At 34.9% G+C, this 26092-nt stretch overlaps 1 protein-coding gene across 8 annotated transcripts in view; it reads right to left on the bottom strand.

Moving 5' to 3' along the window:
• The window catches only part of LOC149415420 (uncharacterized protein CG43867), a 766937-nt gene that overhangs the window by 112090 nt on the left and 628755 nt on the right, over nucleotides 1-26092 (bottom strand). The window lies entirely within an intron of this gene.

Raw genomic sequence — 26092 nt, 5'->3', positions numbered from 1 at the left:
CCCAAAACGTCGCCTTCCTTTGATAATATTTTTTTTATTAGTCGCTTGAAACATTTACAGAGTATTACCAATTATTAAATTCATAAAAAATAGCATTGAGATGATAACCAAATTTCGTTAATTAACATTAGTATATTATTGCTAGTATACATAATATACTCTTTTAATGGCCATTAGTGTTGAAGTTAATTTTTATAGGTCGAACCAAACTATTCACTTACGAATATTAAGTTAACCGTCGTTACTTTATTTCACAGTTTGGAAAATAAATTATTATTCTAAAAATCATTGACGAATTGCCTAACTAAAATATAATACGTCATCGGTGGCATCACACGTACTAAGAAAGAAAGCTTAGCATCGGGTAAAAAAATTAATATTTACGGTAAATCTGAACAGTTTCTCAACTGAAAGAGTAATTTCACCAGTTTAATGAAATGCTCGAGATACCGGTACAGAGAAATCAATATCAGAATAACGGTCATAAAAGTTGGCGACCATTTTCTATTTACTGCTTTTATACGAGAGTCAATAAAAATAAACGTTACGCGAAAACAAAGTGAATAAATAAGGATAACAAAAATAAATTAACGCAGTGAGAAAAGTAAGTAAAACGCAAAGCGGAATCGAATTGCGAATCGTAAATAAATTAATTTTAAATTTGACTGGACTAAAGGCTGGTTTATATTCAAAAGGGTCTTACGTAAAAACATTTTATGGATAACAGATATGTATTTAAAGCTGATTGATACATTCAATGAATTCATATTTCATAACTAACTAACCATAACGCCGTACCTCCACAGTGAGAAGGGTAGGCAGAGAGGATGGACTGCCAAACAACTCTCACGTTCATGTATGTACATCGTGTAACTAACATAAATCTGTACATTATTTATTTACATTACACTTTCAATAAACGAATCAATTGTAATAATATCCAGCATTGTTTAAGGGACGATTCGTAAAGTAAAAGCAGTTCGTATTCCTGAATGAAAGCTTGAAGAAAACCAGTGGTTTGGAGGTGAAAAGGTCGTTACGACAAGTTTGAAGAGCATTGAACTATTAAATGAGATTTAGATGAATGAGATGGAGAATAGGACGAATGTGGTGTGATGTGAGCTCCCGAACGAGGTCATGATCACCGCTTTTGTAAAGTTAACAGTCCGGTAACATTAATTCATTAGTCAAAATATGACACCATTCATGTGTCGCAGTCAGTCAGAAAGTACAGTTTTTGTATTATAATGAATATAGACGCATAGGTAATTCAATAAAATAGGCTTCTTTTGTCGAAGTGCGATACTTTATCTCGAAAGGGAGTTGGAATAGATTAGTGAAGAGGATACGACAGAGGCTTAAGGGATGGAAAAGGATGGTTATGAAAAGTTAGAAGAAAATCGTTATTAGATAAATCAATAGCACGAACAATAAGGGTATTGAATTTGTCTGTTCGATAGCGCAAATGTTTGTGTAGGAAAGAATATTTAAAGTTCGCAGATAAATCTTTTCTTCTTTTCCCCCATAAGTAAGAAAATTTCTTATCGATTTCGATTTTGCTATTTGAGCAACATATATTGTAATATATACATTTCTGCTATAGATGCTAAATCAGCTATTTATAAAAGAGATTCAAGTATAAAAGAGATATGGTTAATATATTTTGAAAACTTCGAGTGTCGAGTAATACGTTTTAGAATTTATTTGGAATTATGACAGAAATGCATATAACGACAGATGACAAAGAAAAGACTATATACGAGTATTACCGATTAGTAGTAATAATTTTACAATTATTGCATTAGAATCATCAAATAATACTGGAATAAGATGATGATATAACAACTTAGAACCAGTAGTTCTGTAACAGAAGACCTAATGTTTTCTTATTTAATTAATCTACATTTCCTCTGAAATCGTATGATTTGTAAGTAGGCGTTTAAGTAGGTATACCTACTTAAAAATATATTAAAAAAAAATGAAATTTATCCAAAGAACTACTTCAGTGATAATTATTCATTTTTAAAACTTTCTTCAGGCAGGTAGGCACCATAATATTTAAAAATAAATGCGAAAAAGAAAGTCCTAATAAACACAATATATATAAAATTGAAACAAAAAAATCTTATTGAACCATTAAAATTACCATCACCTTGAAATGGAAACTACAAACAAATTATCAGACAGACGAAATGCAAAACGGTCGGGTTAAGGCGAGGGAACGTTTAGTCAATTATTATCCATCTAATTAACTCGGTACCATATATATAATCTAAAGTACTTGCTAATGAAAACGCTACTAAGATAACGAATCCTATGTTGGAAAATATAAATATTTTATTATTTACTGAATTTTATTTTAAAATCCTGTTATCTTGGCGATGAATAAAACGTACTCTTAACTCAATATAATCTCGATCTGATAAAGGGGTCATAATGTCTCCAACGAATATCCCGATTGAGTCCTAGTATTTTAATATTTTATTGAAGAAGAATATAATACTAATGTATCCGTGTTTTCTCCAATAAAAAAAGAAACAGAAAAAAAATAACGGTCACAACTAAGAATTAACCAACTTGACCAATGGGAACTATTTATTAAACATCATATTTCAAATTCAGAATTAACAATATCATATAACTAATTTTTCCCATATTTAACCAAGTACTGACTTTTACACTGTATTTATTATTTAATAGCTTGCAACTAGTAGTTGACAAATTTTCACGTTTTCCAAAGATGACACAAAAAAAATAATAATATTTAGTTATAATTTTACATTCACGCTACGTGATTTGCCTATACGAAGGAGCGTTGTATAACAAACTGAGCGAAAATTATTTTTCAAGTCTGTCTTTTGTTGTGACCGCTTTAATAAACTTATTTTATGGAAGTGCATTCCGACGTCTGTGAAGGTACTAAATTAAGGCATATTTTGCATGTATCCCATGTACTTAATATTACAAACTGAGGTGAATAACTTCCACGTTCTTTTTCCAGTCTGCTTTTTCCTGTGAACGTTTAAATCGATTGCTTTCGTGTAAGATTATTGCTACAGCTCTATGAAATCACTTTTGCAAGGTAAATGAGTCAAATAAGTATAGTTATATTATATATTTATAGTGCGGAACCCGTCTTGAAAAGTTTCAATTTGTTATAAGATCTCTTCGGCGAAGTCGCGCCGGAATTAACTACCGATATTACGAAGTCGAGCGAACGTGAAGTTGGAGATTCTTATTTCACTTTCAACTCCGCCCACACGCAGAGGAAGTTGGACGGTGTTTGTTTGTTTGCACCGCGCGACATCCCAGGATGTATGGCTGCAACTTGCTGGCTGCAACTTGCTGGCTGCAACTTGCTGGCTGCAACTTCCTGGCTGCAACTTCCTGGTTGCAACTCGCTGGCTTCTCGCTGCTCGCCTCCCGACTTCATGACTCGCAAACGGTAAACGCTTCAACAGTTGGGAACTTGGGCAACTTCGCTCCTCCAACCTGCTCAGAGACTTATCGCCCCGTAAAATATTTAAATGTATACATAACACACTTGAATATTTTGTAGGTACTCCGATCCAGAATAGTTACCTACTTACTGATATTTCCTGAATGTTGTTCAGCTTGATTTGTTCGTTTGGTCCTACCGTTAAAAGCTCCGCCGTAAGCTCTCTTTCTGATACGAATATTCCTATGCGACGGATTCAACAGCTAGGAAACAAATACTCCGATGTTGTTGATATATTTAGTAAATCAATTTCAATATATAAGCATTCCTTATTGAAGTTTTATTCATCAAGTACGGGAATAGTTTGATAAAGCTATTTAAATTGACAGTATTACAGTATTTTGCACGTTAACAGTATTTTGTCGGCTGAAATAAAAAATTATTGTGGATTTTTTATTTTTATATTTTGTACCTCATATTGTGTGGATCAAATTCAACAATATTTTTATCTATACCTGTGTTTTAAACAGTCATTTCCTGCACTATTTACGAGTATAATTTCGTAAATATTGTTATATATGTATGTAAAAGCCTTAATAGGCGTAAAATAAATAAATAGTTTATGAGAAAGGGGGAGAGGTTACAAAGAATTTATTAGCAATAGGTATACCTTAAATGAGTAAGTACTTCCTTGTTATTGTATGTAGGTACTGCCTCTCCAAGAAAAGGTTGAATATCATCGTCTACGTGGCAACGTATACTTTAGGAGCAATCGCTTTAAACAATTAATTGACAAATTGTTTTTCCGGGTTACACTCTTACTAGCATTTTCACAAAAAAAAAACATCTTAGCTATAACGTGAGATTTAGATGGAGAGCAAAAAAAATGAAAATCTGATTGTAAATAAATGCAATCGTATCGTATCGTAAATTGTAAATAAAAGACATACTGTGGTATATAACCTCCCAAACAAGATCATGGATAGCCGCTTTTGTAAAGTTACCAGCCTACGCAATTATTAGGTCGCATTCGGTCAGAAAGAAGTACTTTAAAGATTTTACTTAAAAAAAAATATACATAAAAAGTGTGAAACCGCACAAGACCTCCAACTGCTGCCAACGAGACGCTGCTGAAGGAAATGAGACGGGGAAGAGGAGGATGAGGAAGCACCCGGCTATTCAGATCTGGTCACCAAATACCAAACGTTTCAATTCTGAATGGTGGTCTTACACCATGGCGATACTGAGAGAATCTTCCAATCTGGAACTTGCCGCAAATATACTACATATTATTTTAAATGAGTAATTTGTGAAATAACACAAATTAATTAAATAAAATTTACTTGCGCGCGCACCCCGAGATTTGAGGCTGCGACCTCTGGCTTTCTAGTCGAGAACCTTATCCCTGGACTACGGAGGTCTTTAAATATATTTTAAAGATAGTACATAATTACATACTAAATGTACAATTTTAATAAGATAACCAAAAGACGCATGATTGTGACGACATTAACTCGCTAGAATATTCTCTGATGCCGTCATGAAAAATAGTCCCTAACTACAGAAATAAATATAAATTATCTTAAAATTTCTTATTATAACACGATTATTATGTTAAATTTTCAAGCGTGCATATGATTTCTCCAAACAAATAAAGTAGGTCGTAAACAGCAAAAAATTACAAGAGATGATTTTTTTAATTTTCCGAAAGCTAAAGTGACGTAAAGCGGAAGCTTATAACTGGCAGGAGGTAGGAGGTAGCAAGTAGGCAGGCAATAAGTAGGCAGGTAGTGCCACAGGGTACTGCTACGCGGTAGAGCCACGGGGCGGTACTACGGGGTAGCTGGCATTGTCCCGCGCGGCGAGGCGAAATCATAATAAGGCTTTTCCACGGAGGATTCTAATAAATTAATAATGAAAGCAAATCCCGGCGAATATACCACGTATATTTGTACCCCGAGGAGTTGGTGATGTACTCTCATGCTAAAGATGGGGGACCAAAACTATTGGACATATAACTGTTGGTTGTATCACAACAATTGATGACATCTCGTTTCAGAGCAGAAATCGCTTAGTGAGGTTCGTAACATACTACAAAGAAATGTATTGAAATTAAAAGCCAATAAAGCCCTGGTCGCCAGCAATAAAAAAAGAAAAAAAAACATAAATACCAATATGTGTTTGTAAAGATAATCAATAATTCATTAAATTTTATTGGAAAAACTTTTAAAGATTTATACCACTCAATGTAATGAGTACGTGAATAGGAAGAAAATATTAATAAATCTAAATGAAACAGAAACATGAAATAGAACAAGACACAGAAAAAATAAAGGTAACGGTCTCAACTGCGAATCGAACACAGGATCTCTGTCTTACCGGGACAATGCCTCTAACCACTCGGCCATTGGTACCTAAATATTTTACGTCGTTTGTCGGATATGTTTTTCCGAGACACTATCTAGGTTACAAATAAATTCTTTAGAACTTTGTGATCATTCCATAAAAATAGTTAAGAAGTCGAAAATATGGGAAATATTGTTAATTCTGAATTTGAAATATGAGATAGACAAAAACTAGCTGACTAGCTAACTTACTAACCATTACGCCGTTTCCCGCAAGGGTGTAGGCGGAGATGACGGACTACCAAACAACTCGGTCTTGGCACACACTTCTTGCCTCATTCACATTCATACATCATCTCATACACACCCTTCTATTATTCTCTTGACATGGCTCGACTCAAGTTTATATTATTAGTCGACCGTGACATTCGAATTCTTACAAATGTTTGCAATCTAATTTAATAATATTTACGTGCTATCTATGTTATTTTTATGCGCTTATTCCTACTGGGGTCAATAATTGAATAGTTAACTATGCATGCTCGGGGACAGTGGGACTGCGCCAATTCTAATTTAAGGAATCTTGGATAGATTAAAGAATAAGAGGGGGGGAGTAACGGAGATGAACAGAGTAACGGTAAGTTTGGGCAAATCCTAATAATTTAGATCTCGTCACTGAACACAGCTAAAGCAATTTTTAATTGCATGTTGATACTGAATGGTTCGTCCATAAATGCGGTTATATTCATTCTATCCCTTTGGAATTAGTTGAAATAATACATTTTAATTTAATCAAATTCTGGGTCCAAAAAAGTCTACATAAAACATAAAATTGCCGTTAGAAAATTTTATGTTCGAATAAACCCACATATGAGTAGATATATTTTAAATGCGAAAAATAGGTGAATTAAAAAAAGGTTTGCGGGCCCCTCGACTAAAGACTTAATCGTCACAAGACATGCTAGCAAGTAGCAAATAGCAAATAGCAAGTAACAGCCAACAGCAAGCAGCAATATAATACGAAGCAATATACAAGGGGACTGATTGGGGAATATTGTGATTTGTCGCATTGCGGACTAAAGTATTGCAGGGATAATCAAAGAAAAGATAAGCAATTGTTAGGGGATGCTGGCTATAAAACTATACTTATGAAACGCAAAAGTTAAAAATAAATATTCATACATTGTTATCTTTGAAAAATCAAAGTACAAATAATAAATATAAGTTAATGAGTTTACGATAAGGTGATGTGGGTTCGATTCCCGTTATAAAGAAAAATAAAATACTATTTAGTGAAATCAATAAAACCAACCTTTTTGCCTAATCGAAATAGTAGTAGTGTTTGGTATAAGGTTTGTGCATATAGTAAAAAGTCAATAACATAGGTACACCCCTTGTTATTTAGACACCTGGCATGATCCTAATTAAGTATTTGACGCACTTGGTCTCTTCGACCGCATTTAGGGTTTGCAATCCCGCAATCCCGCGGGATTTTTAGCAATGTTTGATCCCGTGGATTTGCGGGATTTTCATGCGCGGGGTTTGCGGGATTGAAATAAAAAGGTTTGAGTTTAGGTTTACACAAATATATGCTGTTTTGATTTGCACGCACTTGCGTTGCACAAGCTCTAGAATATCCAGAAATCAGTGCCTACGGATTCTTCTCTTCTTAAAATGTTTCGTTTAATATATTAACTGCGTTATCAACGTCTTTTTATAATAATAATAAATAATAATAAAGTGTTTATTCCGGTATGTGGGGAGGTTAGTGCAGTCCCACACATTCCATATAGAGATACAATAAAATATATAATCAAAAACAAAAAGATAGAACAGAAAACCAAAGAAAAGAAAACAGAATAAATTGAGAATAAAATAGAATAAAATGATGAAATAATAGAATAATAAAAAGTTGAAGCCTTTAGGGAGCCGTGACTATATTAGGAGCTAGTATTTTTCTCCAGTGTGCGTCAATGCTGGAGGATGGAGTGAGGCGGGCTTCCATAGTGAGGATATTTCCAGAGCTTCTTATCCTTTCCCTCATTCCTGCCACCCTGGATCTAATAAGGGCTGCATATCCGGGAACTCGCCCCTCCGTGAACATACGGGAAGCGCTGCAGTATCTGGGGAGACAAAACATTGTGCGGAAGGCGTTGTTGTACTGGACCCGTAGTCTTTCTATACTACTCTTTTTGTAGTTTGCCCATAGTTCGCACGTGTACAACGTTGGGCAGAAGGAAAGGAAGAGCGTCCTTTTTACTGCGGTACTACAAAGGCGAAATCTTCTGCTGATCATGTTTGCTTTAACGCTGAGAGCTCTCCTTTGTCTATCAATATCATCATCGTCCGTCAGATTACTGGTGATTATGTGCCCAAGGTATTTAGTTCCTTCGGTCACCTTCAAGTTCACACCGTTCAAGGTAGCTGGAGGAATATTTTTCGGGCCTTGCCCATGTCTTATGACCAATAGAGCCGTTTTAGCAGGGTTATATAACATATTTGTTTCTTCAGCATACTCTTCACAGATTTTCAGAAGAATGCGCAGTCCCCTTATAGATGGTGCCATCAGGACCATATCGTCCGCATAACTGACGTTATTCAGACACTGTCCTCCGATGTGGCAACCTACTCCTGCATTGTTTAGCCTTTCGGTGAGTTCGTCCATGTACAGATTGAACAGTATCGGTGACATGCATCCTCCCTGTCTGACGCCACTCTTTAGGAGGAAAGGTTCGGAAAAATCATCCCTCCATCTTACTAAGTTTTCCTGCTGTCTGTGCCACGAGTCGAGGATATGTATGACCTCCGATGATATGCCTCTTTCTCTGAGTTTAGCCCATAGCAGAGGGTGAGAAACCCTGTCGAAGGCCTTGCTCAGGTCTAAGAAACATGCATATGAGGTAGTCTTTTTATTCCTGTAGTATTCCAGGGTTCTTTTTACCGTAAAAATAGCAGTATCGGTAGCAGTTTGCTTTTTTTATCCCATTTGGTTGTCATGGGTTTCCAGACTGGGTCCGATACTGTTTAATAATAGACGTTCGAATAATCGTGCGATGGTGGTGGCAATTGAGATAGGTCTATAGCTGTCTTGAGAGGTAGAGTCCAACGATTTAGATTTGAGAACAGGTGTTATAATAGTTCTTGTCATATTAGTTGGTAAGTATCCGTTCTTCAAGATGTCGGTAAATAAACTCGCCAGCAGTAGAAAAATCGGTCCTCCAGCGTGTTTGATGTGTTCGGTACTCAGTCCGTCATGACCCGCTGATTTCCCAGTTTTCATTTGTCTCAGGGCGGTAATGACCATGTCTGCTGTGATCAATAAGCCGCTGTCTTCATTTGTTAAACGACTCAGTGGTGGTTCGCTTGCGGGGATTGGAGAGGTCGGAGAAGAGGTGGCGAAATGTTCTGCAAAAATGTTAGCAATAGCTTTAGTGTTCGTTTCTCCATTTATATTGCACGGAATTTTACATCGTATGTTGCAGTGTTTGTTTGTCTTATTCCAAAACTGTTTAAAGTCACGGCTATGTAAAGCTCCAGCTATTTTGTCCATTTGAATTTGTTCGGAGTCGTTTTGACATTTTTTCAATGCTAGTTTGAACGCTGCACGCTTTAACTTTCTTTCCACCGCGATGGAGCCCTCATGGGGCCTACCATTTTCGATCCAGATCATCATAGCGCGTCTCGATTCTGCGTATTTTTGCGCGACGAAGTCATTCCAACCACATATTTGTTTATGCCGTTGTGATCTTTGTTTACGATTGTCAAATGCTTCAATCGCAGCGTGTCGTAGTGCGTCCACTATGTGGGTATATAGTGCCTCGATGTTCGCAATTGCAGGGTTGCCAATTCTCTCATTCGATATAAAATCGTGTTGAATATTTTGTAGAAAAACTTGTGAGGTTATATTATAACTCTGAATGTCACGTTCATTCTTTGGATTCCAAGTTGCTCGATCAGTTTTCATACATGTATATATTTCGGTAGTTGGTATTCCTTCCGTTTGTATGGTAAGTTCGAGAGGCCTATGGTCTGTCCAGTCCACGTCGTAATATATTTTCATGTCTAGAATCTGCTTGAAGATATTTTTTGTCACCAAGCAGTGGTCCAGCCACCTAGTGGTGTGGTGTGCGTCACTAATATATGTATATGAATTTTCTGGTAACATTTCGGTATCAGCACATATAAGATCATATTCTTGACAGAAGGATTTAAGTTCTATTCCGAAAAGTGAATCTGGATTTGCATTAAAATCTCCGATAATTATGGAGTTAGTGTAATCCTTTTCGTTAATAGTTGCTTGCACGATGGCGAGACAGTCAACGTACTCTTCGAAGTGATCTGCTGTGCAAGTCGGCATGTACAAGGTGAAAATGCATAAAGTTTCGGAAGTTAGGCTTAACTCGATACCCGCCAATCGGCAGTTACTCAACGGGATCGTGGCAGCCCTGAGACTTTGCCTGTACAGCACCCCCACTCCTCCGTGTGGCCGGCCCAACACTGGCCCTATCGATGTATTGACGGCAGAGGTTCCCAAGCTGTTATATTCCGGGTGTATGTGGGATAAGAATTCTAAGTCCGACGGGAGTAGCCAAGTTTCCTGAATTAGAACAATATCATGTGTATCACACAGGTCATGGATGAATTTTTCTGAGCTGCGAACGGATCTGCAGTTCACCGATACAATTTTTAAATTTTTATTATGCATTGTGGTGATTGTTATGTACGCGTGATTCTTTATATCTTCTGAAAACAATTCCCTCAGGCCACAGTTCCTCTTCCAGATATTTCTTTAATTCATTTGATTTCACCGCAAGTTTGAATGAATTAAATGGAGTTGTGTGGAAGGGCTTTATTAATTCTACCCTGACCCCATCTAGGCCTTTGTCTTTTAGGTAAGTTGTTACGTCATTCTCTGTCGTATCAGTCGCAAACCTTGATATGTATACTGATGCGGTTATATCCGCAGATTTTAATGCAATTGATTGCGCCTTCCCTCTCATATTATGAATACGTTTCTTCTTACGCATGACTAGTTTAAACCCATTATGGTCGGCAGCGCCTGTTTGCGGCCCTTGCATGTAACCCGCCTGCTTGTTTTCGGCGTTAGCTGCACCGGCGGTAGGTGAGTTTGTGTGCGCAGCTCGCTTGTTCTGTGTGTACAGATTATTCACGTCGTTGCTAGTGTTAGTCGGCGCTTGTGGAGTACTTTTGCAAGCATCTACATATGATCCCGATGCTGCATTTGTGTGGGTATTGTTTATTTTCGAATTACCCACATGTTTGTCACCACTCTGTTTTGATTGAATCGGAGTTTTCGTCTTGCACTCATTGTAAATATTAATTTCCTTAATTTGATCACGTAGTGAACTAAGTTCTTGCATTATTTCGGCTGTGTTTGTGCTCGATGATTCCCTTAGGTCGTTTTTAATTTGCAAAATTTCGGACTTCATGGCATTGAAATCTTTTAGTAAACGGGAAACGTCCACACTGTCAAAGTTAACGGGCGGCAATTTGTGTAACTGTCTTGCGACGAATATCGGTAGTTTGTCAGGATCTGTCTCCTTCAGGGCCCTCAGAATATCCTGAAGATCGCGGCTGATCCTGCCATCTCCCTTCCGCAGAGTACGCTTCTCCGGAAGCTTATCGAATAAGATGTTCTTGGCCAGCTTTATATCCTCCTCGGTGAAAGCGGAAGTGCACAGTTGTGTGATTGAAACTTCATCTAGAGTGTCCGCTTTATTTTGCATAAATGCAAGACACTCGTTTATTATTATATTGCACGCGTTACAAGTCATCGCGCTACGGTACGTGCTTCTAACACACACCACACACGGACAAAGACACTTTCCTATTTATATATATAAGATATATAAGACCTATATAAGACCTATATAAGACACTTTATAGAATTACTAGTGACAAAGATGATTGATCTCAAATGCCTGTGGAGAATCCTGTCAGTGTTCATCGTTATAAAAATATGTTTTACGATCTTTTTTATCAGCGTCTTCTTAAGATTCTTATTATGTTACTTTTTCAATATTGTGTTACATTTTTATAATATTACTAGTTACAAAGACGATTGATACGAAAAGTCCTCTGCTATGACTCACTATGTTACCTTTTTAATATATTTTAGTATCAAAGATAATGGATAAAAATAATAAAATGTTGGCATTATTTCAATTTAATACCCCTCAATAAAAAATCGAATCCCGCGGGACCTAAATACTATCCCGCGATAGTGAGGAATTTGAAAAAAATGCGGGATTTGCTAACCCTAACCACATTGCGCATCATAGATTATAGTGACGCAACATTCTTCGGTCAGTCGCTCTACGCGTCCAATATTAATGTTAAGGGGAGGCTAGGGTTTTAAATTTTTTTTTATGCATTTTTTAAATTTTTTAAAAAATAAATGCTTAATATGTTAAGAATATTATGTTCAAATTTCAAGTTGATTGGAGCAAAATCGACGAAGTTACGAGTATTTTTATACCTGTCGGATTTTAATCCCTACCCGACCATACGTATAAGCCGAGCAGAGCAGGAAGCTGAGAGACAAACTAAAGAAGGCAGGATTCGTCGTAGACAGGAGCAAAAAGGTGCTTTAGACATCATGGATGATAGCAACATCCTTTATGGACCTGGCATTGATGGTTCAGTGTGAGGTAAGCCGATAAACGTTTAATACCAGATTTTTTAGTGTTCAAAACTTTATAGCGTTTTTCCCACAAATCACGTTTTCAAAGTCGGTGACCGTCATAACTTCAAAACTACTGCACCGATCCTTTTGAAATTTTGAAAACTATTTCTGTACATAATTTACGAAGTAACGCTGGAGAGTTTTTTCAAATTTGTTAATAATAATTATTTTACAATAACAAATTAGCCGATTTTTTTCACTAAAAATAGCGTTTTTCCCTTCAAAGTGTTCCAAAAAAGTGAAAAATTAAAATTTCGAAAAACCCTCCCAGCGTTACCTGGGAAAAACTATTATCTAACGAAAAAACTTTAATTTTTTGATTTCAGATGACCCAGCACCGAGTTATGAGGGGCACCGCCATTCTACTTTTTTTTTGAGACACGTCCGAATAATTGCTGCCATTGCCGTGTTTTTTAATATTTCTCCGTGAAAATTTTATACAACATTCTTAAAATGTCATACTTTACTGTCCTATTAGATTAAATAAATAAATTTTAAATGTGTTGTCACAAAAAATTCACAAAAAATGCCTTTTTTCGTACGAATTAACCCTAGCCCCCCCTTAATAAATAAAGAATGGCAAAATTGTTTTATTTCATTTAGTTAATTACTCGTGAAAGAATTCATTATTTGATAAACAAAAGCAAACTATTGTAGACGGAAAATAAACACTGTAACTGCAAGCATATAATAAGGTGGCGTATTAAAGAATGCACCATTTATTTTGAGAATGTCATCTTTTTTAAAGCAGACGAGTTCTTTTGTACAATAAATTAATGGGAAAATTTCCCTCGCAGAAGAGAGACGAATAATTGCAACAAGTGAAGCGGAGGAAATAATGTACGGGGTAAGGAAAGAACCGGTGAAAAATGCAGTCCACGGGAAATTGCTCTATCGCAGCAGAGCATTAAAGAAATAAGGTAGGTACTTCCACTACACAACCGAACCTACCCCCGGTTAAGATGTCACGGTGGAGATGCGACTGGAGTCTGGAGTCTGAAATAAGTCCAAGGTAGAGATTTAAATTGCAAAAGGAAATTGGAGAAGCCCGAGCTTTAAAAGCGCTGCCGTCTAAGAAAAAGACCTCTGTAAATGCGCTATGGTAGTAAAATAAGGGTATTAATGAGAATGAAAAAATCTTTTGGATTTAATATTATCGTATTTTAATAGGCTATATATTTTCTTTTAATGGAAAATACCATGCACCGTAAACAACACGAAAATAGAAAAACTGTCCTTGATTGACAATAATGCGTTGTATGGAAAACAGTTGTCAGATTCGTTGTCAACTCCATAGATGTCGTCTTTGAGAATGCTGTGTAGAGAGTATATTAAGGAAAGAAAAATACGAATCTAGGCCTCTAAGAAACCAGTGCTGTAGGAGGGAAGAATTAACAAAGGTTGGAAAGCCGTTCTACAGCTGAATTGTTGAACCCAAAAAACGATCGTTGTCTTCTGGAAAGTGTCAAAAAATAAAGTTTTGCACACTTTAAGCGCTTCTCCGAGATCTCCGAAGCACCTTTCATTGAAATAAATACAGTAAAATTTTCCTAATTTTAAACAGGACAATAGAAAATCATGCAAATCATTAAAAAAATTCTTACGAAATAAAAAAGTTCTTGACGAAAATGATTGAATCTTATCACTTATGGGAGGTAACAAACAACTAAGAAGTCATATTGCGCATTGCTTTGTTAATAAAAGTATACGTACGATTCGATAATTTTAATTAAACTGAAGTTAAGCGACGTGTTTAACATCCATCTACAGATTAACCGTGAAATTTGTATTTCTCGAATCGGGGAATCGCATTGCCTTGCACATAATTAATATCTAGCACGGTATTCAATGGCAGTTGACAGTAGGATAACTACTTCAATTTCCGTAAAATACAACTACACCATCACTAGAAGTATATTCAAGCTTCAAAAAATATAAAAACAAGCATATTACAATAAACATCAATTTCACCATCCAAAGCAGGAATATATTTTTTAATTTTTTATATTTTTTTTTTTTTACCCCAGCTGCTGGGGTAATAACCATTAATAATTTTTAATATTTTACTTAGAAATCAATTAAGAAATCAGTAAATGAAATTAAAATACCTACCTAGAAATAATATAAATGTATCGTCTGTAAGTGGGCTACCCACAGTTTGATAATACCTTCAGAGGGCGAAACAGCTGTCACGCGTAATAATAATTACATAGCAGAACTTGTTTAAAAATAAACTGTTTTTATAAACCCAATAACAATATTATTGAATATATAAAATATAAAAAAATAAAATGGAGTTCTACAAATTAAACTTAATAACAATAAATATTTTTTAATGTTGACCATCATAATACGTTTCACATGTCATACGTTATATGTTTAAGGTCTGAAAGGATATGTTGTCGGTACCTTTATAATCAGACAATATTATATAATGGTGACAGATGGTGAAATAAAAAATGTTTGTTACGTTACGGTTCCGGCTCAAGATGGTAGCCGTGTCGTCAAATCTGAATAATCAGCATTATGGTACCTACCCGCATTAAGACAATTTGAGAAAAAAATTGTCATTGTGATGGTGACATTTCTTTAGACAAATTGTATTTTTTAAATAATTTTTTTCACTGTCTTTTCAGTTTTATCCCGTTAAACTACAATTAAGCCCTTTGTCAACGGGATGCACATATTCAATTACAATGTAAATATGTATACATATTATTATTACTAATTATAAATATACACGCTCTCTTCAAGGAGTTTAATGTGCTTGATGTTCGACAGTGTTACATAAAAAATATAACAATCTGCGTCCACAAAAATAAAAACAAAACGATAACAGTCGATCATAATCATCACACCAGAAGTAAGAGCAGAAACGACCTTTCTATTCCAACTAGCAATACTGCGGCTTATCAAAAAGTTTTCTCATACCTGGGACCAAAAATATACAACAAAATTCCCTCTCAATTTAAACTATGTGAATTATCAGCCTTCGGTACTAAAATTACTAAATGGTTATTAGACTTAGGTAGGACAGATTCCGAAAAATTATTAAAAAACGTAGTCTGAGTTGATTTCCTCGATTTTGTATTTTGTATTTACCTAAAAAATATTTTTTTATTTTTCTTTCTTACATTGATATATTATATTTTTATTTTATATTTTACATGTACCTATCTGGATTTTATTGTTTATTACTGCTAAATTGTATTTTCCTAATTTTGTATATTATCTGATGTGTTCCCAATTTCGCTGGATGTCACTAATAATTTGTATTAATTATTTAAAACATTATTTCGGTTTTCACATATTTTTCTGTATTCTATTGTTGGTAAACTTATCTTTTCTTTGGTTTCAGATAACTGTATAGATAAATGTCCCACCCAATTCATGATAACATTTATTTTAATCGTTATAAGTGAATTTGTTACTTATTAAACTTGTGTTCTTTATCATGAATACAATTGATTAATTGATTTATAGCACCTTTTGCAGACTCCATATATTCATGAGGGTTCATTCTTATTTTTGTACGTTATCGCCCTACACACACGCACACACAAACATACACGACACACTTTCGAGTTCGGACTGAGCGTTCGGTGATAATAAATTATAATGAAGAAAACACTGGTTTTCAAATTGAGATTTAAGTTACCACAGATACTTTGGAATAACTTGAATCTCCTTTATAGCACTATTGCTGTTATTCCATGTATATAATAGTATTATTTTTGCGCCAATATATTAAGGATGTTTATTTATTTATTTATTTAATTCAAAAAACAGTTTTTACATAAAAAGCATACTCTGCACATCTCACTAGGGCATTCCTGTATCAAGATGTGCAGCTTATTTAGTTTTAAACTTATTTAGTTTTAAACTGGAGCCAATTTAATACCGTGTTCCTGTGATATTATTGTTCTAGTCCGATACTTCCTCACCTTCCTCTCTCTCTTCTCCTTCCCCTCCCGATTACTTTCAGCAAAATTCAGCCTCACATTATACCCCGATAGGGGATGCCATAGTCCCGCTGGTTTCAGTCGGTTGGGAGCAGTTGAGACTCTTGTGCGGTTTCATACAAAAAAGGTATTAGTATAAGTTGTTTTTTTTATTTTTCGGAATGACTTTATTGAGTAAAACCTCAAATTGTAATATTTAAATATTGAAGACAATATTAGTGATTTCTAAACGAAAATCTGAAACAGAAAAATCAGAAAAGGAAACGGTCACATCTGGGACTCGAACCCAGGACCCTTGTCTTTCCGTGACAGTGCTCTACCAACTGAGCTAATGGGACCCTATTCCCCTCGGTCATTTTTAACTGTATCATACTTCGAATAAGAACTACCAACATTGTCTTCATTTTTTCACCGCACATTTTTATTGGCAACTATCTTTATGTATGATCGCAAGATTCAACCCGAACTAAATGCAATTTAAACAGCGTCTTTTTAGATAAACTATCTTATTTTTTATTTTTAATGTGCGACATCTGTTGACTTTTCTGCAAGTCTAGAATGAATATTTATTTTTCGGAATGACTTTATTGAGTAAAACCTCAAATTGTAATATTTAAATATTGAAGACAATATTAGTGATTTCTAAACGAAAATCTGAAACAGAAAAATCAAATGACAGTGCACTGTCACGGAAAGACAAGGGTCCTGGGTTCGAGTCCCAGATGTCACCGTTTCCTTTTCTGATTTTTCTGTTTCAGATTTTCGTTTAGAAATCACTAATATTGTCTTCAATATTTAAAGTATAAGTTGTACCTACTAAAAAAAATTATGATTTTTGCGGAAATTTTGGGTTTTAATTTATTAAACAAGAGAAAAATATAAACACGCTTTTTCGGCCGCTACTGTCTACATTACTACCAGTAATGTGATGGCACCTCTTTCAGTGGAAATCATTTGTGTTATGAGTTTTGTCACAACATGTAAAAAAGATTCAAAAGATAAATCATACACATTGGTTTTTATTCATTCGAAAAAAATCCCCGTTTAAAGTGATGCTCTTCTTTCTTAAACTCCCGCTACTTCATCATGATCAGTGGAAGTCCCGGGGGAATGTTTGATTCGGGTTGTTGCTCCAACTACCGGGGCAGTATATAAATCACAGTCAAAAGCAGAACGCTGCGAACATCCTGTAGTTTGGGAAATTCAGCACGAAACTAAGTTTAGTTCCTGCGCCCCGATGGAATCCGATATCAATTCAACTGCAATGGGAATCCGGACATTTAATGAAAATAAATTATCATTAATGATTTAATGAAAGATCAAGTGAATCAACAACAAACAAGACATGACAAAGACTTGTGAAACGGTTAGGTTTATAGAATACATAGTTGTTATATTTGAATAGTTGTTTGAGCTGTGAATATTAGAGAGAGCAATCAAACATTGGGTTGTATTTGGAAGATGCTGCTAAAATTTCCATTGTCAAATATGTGAATTGTTGAGGATACGATTTTTGGCGTAAAATATGTCAACACATTATTTTGACATTGACACAGTAAATGGTGAGCTTTGGCTCAATGAAATCAGCACAGCTTTATCCGTAAGTCTGTCTGTTTGTGCGCTTAGTTCTTCTAAACTACGCAACGGATTTTGATGGGGTTTGCACTATAATTTAGAGATTTTTTTCGAAAGGTTTATGTACATAATTCATGCATATTATATTTATAGAAAGTAGAGAAAAGTATAAGTTTTGTAATCAAGTCGTTAAAAAAATATTTTCGGGCGCTTACATTGCTAACGCTGGCTAAACCTTATGAGGTACATAAAAATAATGTAATACGTAATCGTATATCTTAAAAAGGCCCACAGAAAAGTTCGCGATGGTATATGTCCATCTCCTAACGATAACCCACAGCAACGCCGGGTACACGTCAGCTAGTGTAGTATATTTATTTTTCTGGAAAAAAATCCAAAAAAATTTAGGCGTATTTGATTAAAGATACTCCAATTGGGGAAGCCGTAGTCTCACTGGCTCAAGATGGTTGCGTTTCCAATTTTTATCGACGATAACTCCTTCGATGACATCTCCATCCTAAAAATGTAGTAAATAGAAGACAATTTTCTAAAGAATGATTCTACAATAAAGGTAATTTACGGGTACGATATTTATACAAGTGACAGCGCGCTCAGGAGACTAGAACGACGCTTTTCCCAATTTAGCCTTCACGTTGCTCTATGCCCCGGAGAGCCTTTCGTTTCAGCGAGGCTCGCCGGCTGCGGAATCATCCCGTCATCGGAACAACAAGCTCGGAACTAGGGTGCTCAACTTGGAGCTTATGAACAGGTATTGGGAAGGTAATAATACTGTTGTAGGATGATGTATAAATATAAATGGTTATCTTTCTAAAGCGTTCTTAAACGATGCAATAACCCCTGCGCTTCACATGTACCGTAATAGTCTTTTCTAAAAATTAAATAATTTTAAAAGCTTAAGTTTTTTATAATTAGTTTATGACCTCATACTAAATATCAAGTCATTCTTAGAATGTAGATCCAGCGACAAGTTAAATGATCTATCCCCAAACTTCGCAATAATAACATGAAATTGTTCCTCCAGTAAATTCGACGCAACAAACATTATTTTATTACATTGTTTATTTCAAACAATTGAACAAAAGACATAAAAACTTTCTAACGGAGACTCTTAAAACTTCCAAAAGGATATTGAAATTGGCGGATTGGTGAGTACATTTCAGAGTGTTTTATAAATCTCATTGTTTGAAGAAAATGGTGAGCTTTGGCTTAAAGAAACTATCACAGCTTTATCCTTTGAGGAATTATTTTCAGGCATTTCTCTCATGAGGCATGGATAATAATGATGAGAGCTCTACTGCGATTGTTGTATGAAAGAACAGGAACAAACATTAAACGTCCATTGAATATCCATAGATATCCAAAAATATTGATATTTATTTATATAATATGCATTTAATATCGATAAATATCTCAAAATAACCATTTATTTTTCGTGCTAAAAACCCAAATAAATGTAGGCACATTTTTGATTTAATTTCTGTGAGGTAAAATTTATGCATTTAAAAAAAATATTATTAACACAATTATTATAAAAATATGGGAAAATTGTTCACATCGTATATTTTATAACGCACAAGCCATATTATTACAAAAAATGATTGTTTTTTGTAATAACCCAGAGGTATAAACATCTAAAGCTCGGCAAAGGTAAAAACAGGTAAGCTCAAAAAGCATTGCAATATTTAAGCAAGTAAACACATTAAATTTAAAAACAGCCAAAGAAGATTTCCTGAATTTCATATCCAACATCAAAGGATAAGGAAAATACTCATTTTTCTTTAATATAACTTCCAGCTTTTGGGGATTTGGCCGCGCTCCCGGGGGACATACACTTTTTAAGCGAATGAAAAAATATATTAAAATTTAAAAAGGAATGAGGAAATGTGAGTTGTGCTGCTTTGATCGCTTTATTTACTCAACGAATTTGCAAAGAGAATTTTAACAGGGACTCATTTCTGTTTTATAAATAAAATAAGGTTAATAAGTCAGAAAGCAAAATGAACTGCATGACGTGCCGTAATTATTGTTACTGATTTTGGAAATAACAGTTTTTGGTTGGTTTTTGTATAGATAAGTTGTCAGTTTTTTTTCCCAAAATTCCAGCATTAAATTTGCATGGAAGAACTGTCTTTGCTTCAGGGATGGCAAACTTCTGACAATGTTCGAATTTGTATAAAGCGAGAATATTATTTGTTCATTGTACCTGCGCCAGGTACCAGGCACATTTTGTGTGACAAAATGCTTATGGAAACATTTTGTGTGACAAATACCGGACAGTATTTGGGTCAACGTACGAGGTGCGGTTTGATTTCGTACCAACATATTTTAATATCAAACCATGAAAACACCTATTTACAATTTTTTAAATTTATACATATTTATACTGTATTTGTACCGTTTTTTAATGACAGATTACACACCATGTTCCACGCTCATACCGCGAAACTTTGGGGGTGATCCACGAAATACTAAATAGTGTGAGTTTTTTTTTTCATTAGTGTAAAAATAAATAAAAAAACCTAAATTTCTTATTTTGGTGCATTTTGAAAAGCATCCATATATAAATAAGTTTTTTGGTAGCAAGAATTGCTTTGTTTAAGTTAAGTTTTTTTCTAACATTATCTTGAATAATCACCAATGAGCGTGAAACACGGTGTACACTGTATATATTTATATTTCGACAGTAACCGATGAAAAATTGTGATTTTTAATAAAAAAAGGTTGTAAAAATACCAACCAAAAAAAATTACGGCAAATCATCCAAAAAGCTCAAGCAAAACGCCGCGCTGCGTCGAGCCGCGGCGTGTATCTGCTTGAGAACCGAAAGTTTTCTTTGTGGGGCGGGAGCCATACCTGGAGGGGCCTTATCAATTCTATGGGTCCCCGACTCGACGGGAAAAAGGAAAATATAATAATGATGAAAGCTCTGCTGCAATTGTTACACGAAGGAGTAGAAACATTGTGTTTATTCTTGAATAGGATTATTTTTATACTTATAGACCAGGGGTCTGGGAATCGGGGTAAATTACCTAAATCACACTAGAAATTAAAATCTTTGGGGTGAGGCTTAGTACCGAATATAACAACTATAAATATTCATTTAATAACCATAAACATTTAAACTTCCATACATATAAATAATTTTTTTAAATTTTTTTTTTATAGTGAATACCTCACAAGAGTCCCAAATGCTCCCGTCTGGAGCCAGTGAGACTATGGCATCCCCAATTGGGGGATGTTGTGAGGCTGAAGGTAAGTGGGGAAGGGAAAGAGGAAGGTGGGGAAGTACCTGGCTATTCAGATCTAGTCTATCTATCTATCTAAACACGGCTAAAGCCATTTGGAGCAACGTTACAATTCTGAATGGTGGTCTTACACCAGGGCGATACTGAGAGTATCTTCCACTCTGGAACGTGCCGCAAATATACTATATATTATTTTAATTAATTAATTGTGAAATAACACAAATTAATCAAATAAAATTTATTTGCGCACGCCGGGTTCGAACCCGCGACCTTCGGAATGGCAGTCCAATGCGTTACCACTGGACTATGCCGGCCGAATATCTAATATAAAATGAATATCCGTTTAATATATCTAAAATCCATAAATATACAAAGCTGTATATAAATATCCATAATAAAATCACAATAAACAATAACGAATAAGCAACGTAGTAATCATACTCGTATTATGCCGTATTATGCGTATTATTCGTACATTCAAACTAATACCCTTTTTCCGGAAAAAATTCTCCGAACTTTGTTTTAAAGCAGGTAATGTTTTGAAATAATGTGTTTTCCGAGTTCTATGGAATTGAAGAACAAACGGTAACTATTCTACAAAAATCCCAAATAATGCTTTTATGTAGATATTACATATGCATTTTCACAATTGACGATTGTCCGCAAGAAAAATTAGCATCAAAACCAACAATAAACTTTTTGTACAGAGTATTTTTAATGCACTTAAAAGCGTTTTAAGACGTTAACATCAACCAACCAGTTAGCCAACATGCCAGCGAAGAGGGTATACAAATGAATGAATCAACATTAAAAGAACTTGGCGTCCAGAAGGTATCCTTAAACAAATAAAGTGCGCAGATCCTTTCAGAAATAAAGGGACGAAATGACCAGGGAAACATGCAGCACAAAGGGAATCCCATATGAGGTGGGAGAAACTTCAAAGGACGCAGTAATTGCCCCGGAAATAACACGGGGCCAGGGGCAGATGAGTCGGACGCTGATCGAGGTTAGTTGGACCCTCTCAGTTGTCGATCATCCGTATAATTTAAATAAACGCAATTTGCGGGAATACGCCAAATGCATGAACCATCGAACTGTTTCATTTTAAGGGTGTACGGACGGGAGACTGCACAACATCCCCCTTTTTTAACGAAAATAACGAATCGTTGTCTTTACAGTACATTCACTATCCTGAAAGGTATGTCTAATACAAAGCTATTTCAGCGGTAGGTCTTGACTATGTATGTATACTCCTAACTGAAGACATCTCATTAATAGATGTAATGTAACGTCTACCTCGAATAACGCGTGTAACAGAATAATAATATACAGTATAACAGAAAGAGAGATTAGAATGTTATTCACAAGGAAAGGACCAGGTGAGATAGGTGTCAACCAACCACGGATTTTGGAAATCGCAAAATGAATGTTGAGTAATTAAGAAACAAACTGTAATTTTTAACGATGTATCTAATTTTAAAAAAGAAATCGAAAAAATAAACTTTAAACTCTGGAGCTTATTCGTATAATACGAAAAGATCATTCCTGTTGCTTTCAGTTGACTTCAATAAAATAACTTTATTATTTATTTACTAACGAACCAAGTCCAATTACATATTATTGTTATTATTGACAACTATAGCTATTTTTTATTGTAAACCGAGGTAGTATTTCATAATTATTACACTTTTTGTAGCTACTTCACTAGAACTATTGTTATATTTTACATTGGTATTCTCTTTTTCTTCATTTGGTCTTCAAATTTAAAGCCTGTGACAAATTACAAACCGCTATAATCTCCCAAGCCATGATGCGTATAGTGTAATCTGCCCCATTCATGTTGGTATTTTATTGGTCAATCATATAACTTTCCTAACACTGTCAAAAACGTATAAAACTGTTTACAACGCAAATAATAACAAATCTCAAAACCAAGTTTGATAGGTTAGGTGGCTTTTCCTGTACGAAGGTTATAATAATACAAACAGTTAACATCGTGTAGCACCGTTAAGTGCTACAATCAGCCAAATTGTGCTTTACGTTGATTATTGGATGTAGTATTTTTGTGTTAGGTATGATTTTTTTTAATTGAAAAGAAAGACAAACATTCCCAGGTTACGAATAACCTGACAATATTTGAAAATCTCCTACTACCACCACAGTAAGCGGAAAATATTGCTTGTGTTGCGATGAAGGACTATGCCAGAAGAACACACTACGCCTGGGTGGGACCCAAACGCGATATCAACTCAGCCACCGACCGGTCACTCGTTACTCAAGCAAGTACTTGTTTTTAAAGCAAGGTTCTTTCCCATCTTCTTCGTGGTACTTCTCTATTCCCTAAATGAAAATCCAAATTCTCCAATATTGAGAGTGTTATAGACTCACTGTTTTCGGCCAGGACTCGTGTGAGGTATACCTACACCCAAAAAAGTTATTCAACGTAGTGTAATACGTCGGGGATAATGTATAAAATTGTTATCTTACTTACTTAACGTTGTTATTAGTACTACGTAAAAGCCGTAAAAAGGTGTTAATAAATAAATAAATCTCTTACTCTCTTTTGCCGTAAACTGGGGAATATCAGGATGTTTATTATTGTCACAGACGTTTGGCAGTTAAAAATTCTCCGCGGGGAGAGAGGGCGTGATTGATACGGGTCATTTATATTGTCAGTGCTTTATATTACCCCGGTCTCCCCGTCCCCTAAATGTTTTACAGAGCATCATCATCAGTGGATATTCCTTATTCACTTAAAAAAATATTCCATCAGAATATTCATTTCGTAAAGGTATATCTGATTTATTAACACGTATCATTTGATTTTCAATCATTAAAAATAAAAAAAACTTACAGAATATTAAATACCTGTAAAAAGTATAAACCAGATTACTTTAAGTATATTGGACCAAAGCAGTTAAAACTCTCAGCTAACATCCTAAAATTTACAAAATAATTTATGACTGATATTCTTAGGTTAATGCAGCTATGTTTGGCTTGCAATGTCATTTCCAAGAAGCTAAAAAATATTAATTACAAAGAAAAAGGGCTATAATGTATGTATCTGCACAATACTCGTATAAAGGCAAATATTGTTGTACTCGTATACAAACAATAATCTTTTAAATAAAGTCAGGTCATCTTAAAATGTTGGAAGTCCTGTTGTTCAGTTACAACATTTTACTGAACCGACGGCCAAGAAATATGAGAAAATTAGATGAAGATAATACCGAGTGGTTAGAGGCGTTGTCCGGTAAGGCAGAGATCCTGGATTCGATTCCCAGTTGCGACCGTTATCTTTTAATTTCCCGTGTCTTAATATGTTAAATGTGTCGTTTAGATTTATAACGATTAATTTTGAAATTTACTTTAATTAATTCTAATTAATTTTGAAATTTATTTTTAATTAACTTTGAAATTTGTTTTAATTAATGTCTTCAATGATTAACTGGTTATTAATTACGTAATGAATATGCAAAATAACTTTCATTGATGGGAATCATAATTTCTATTCACAGAGACATTGTAATGTAAAAATGTATTATTTATTTAATATCAACGGTATAAATAAACCATATGTGATATTACCGTAACCCAAAGCAGGAAACATATTTGGGCTGAATCCTCTTCAAGTCCATAAGCCATTCCTTGCACCGGGCGACCAGTCTGATGGGGTGACGGGCCTCGGACTCGGGGCAATTGAGCTGATGGATGTGGCTGGCCAGGCTACTAAGCACAGCCCCGGGAATAGGCCGTTCTACCGACCACCCCTCTTCATTGGTCGCCACTATTATATTGATAAATGTTCATAAATTATGTAGCCGCTGCCGCTGGACTGATACACTACTACCACTTTGTCAGGTGCTATTATTTGCTGGTGTAATGTTGTAATCTTTGCAAAACTCGATTAAATCGATACGTGTGTTTTGTTTTTGCTCAAAATATGGTCAATTTTTACATTAGTTTTCATTGAAAAGAGAGAAAATGCAGGGCTTTGTGAAAACACAAAGTTGTACTGAAATATTAGCAGATGAAAGTAAACATGTATTGGATTCATGGTGAATTAATGAATCGGTTAATCAATATTGAATTATCGAACGTCATACCCCTAATATGAGCAACTTCGTGGTCTTGGATGGATGAAAATAAATATATTGAACTAAAACACAGTACAGAAAACATTTGGGCTTTACCTGGAACCATAATTATAAATAGGAATTCATTAATAATGCTTTGTAGGAAGTGCTAGCACAAAAAACTGAGTATAACGAAGGCAAAGTAATAAATAAATATATAAAAAAATTAAAATGACAACTTTTGTTGAAATTGCCTTTTATAATTTTTTTTTAAATCACCGATTTTATTTTCGCAAAAAAACGAATTTAACGAGGTGAAGTCTATCACATTTTCATATTTGACATTTCAGTAATAACAATGATAAATAATAGCACCTAATTCGAAATAAGCAATAAAAAAAGGTGAAATATATAAAACTTTTTTTTTTAATACTTATTTTATGAAACTATTTAACACGGTTGATTTTTTAACGACTCCATCCCGTATTACGGTACCAAGACAAAATAGAAACCCGATAGATTGCTTTAGTGAAGGGAATACGAGATATAAAATAGATTGGGTAACAAGGGGTGAGTACACATACGTTTTACATGCTAGATTTTCGTTTTTTATCGCTTTTCGCCGGCCTTCTTCGCAAACTAATAGTACAATTTCCCACTCACTTTTTTCGTTTAAACTACCTCGAATAATAATGTAACACGCTAAGCTTTAACTAGAATGTA

The sequence above is a fragment of the Hesperophylax consimilis genome, chromosome 18 (assembly GCF_061612785.1).
Source record: "Hesperophylax consimilis isolate HC1 chromosome 18, BYU_Hcon_1.0, whole genome shotgun sequence".
Taxonomy (NCBI): domain Eukaryota; kingdom Metazoa; phylum Arthropoda; class Insecta; order Trichoptera; family Limnephilidae; genus Hesperophylax; species Hesperophylax consimilis.
This window is presented reverse-complemented; position numbering and strand designations above follow the sequence as displayed.